Source organism: Mastomys coucha, unplaced genomic scaffold (genome assembly GCF_008632895.1).
Source record: "Mastomys coucha isolate ucsf_1 unplaced genomic scaffold, UCSF_Mcou_1 pScaffold23, whole genome shotgun sequence".
Lineage (NCBI taxonomy): Eukaryota > Metazoa > Chordata > Mammalia > Rodentia > Muridae > Mastomys > Mastomys coucha.
This window is the reverse complement of record NW_022196906.1, coordinates 61346201-61346617: the sequence shown is the minus strand read 5'-3', so window position 1 is coordinate 61346617 and position 417 is coordinate 61346201.

The window sequence follows — 417 nt, the reverse complement described above, 5'->3', positions numbered from 1 at the left end:
TCAGGTATGTGTCCTAACTGCATGTTCAGGGTTCTGCTCTAAAGAGTCATCCATATTGTAGTCATTGGCTACAGAATCCAAGTGAATGGTGATTTATGTTAAGCCTTTAAAAAAAAAGATGTATTTATTTATTTACTTTATGTCTATGAGTTCACTATTGCTTCCTTCAGACATACCAGAAGAAGGCACTGGATCCCATTGCAAATGGTTGTGAGCCACCAGGTGGTTGCTGGGAATTGAACTCAGGAACTTTGGAAGAGCAGTCATCTCTCCAGTCCTATGGATGACAGCCCTATGTTAAACCTTTTGTTTTTTGTTTTTGTTTTTGTTTTTTAAGATTTATTTATTATATGTAAGTACACTGTCGCTGTCTTCAGACACACCAGAAAAGGGAATCAGATCTCATTACAGGTGGTT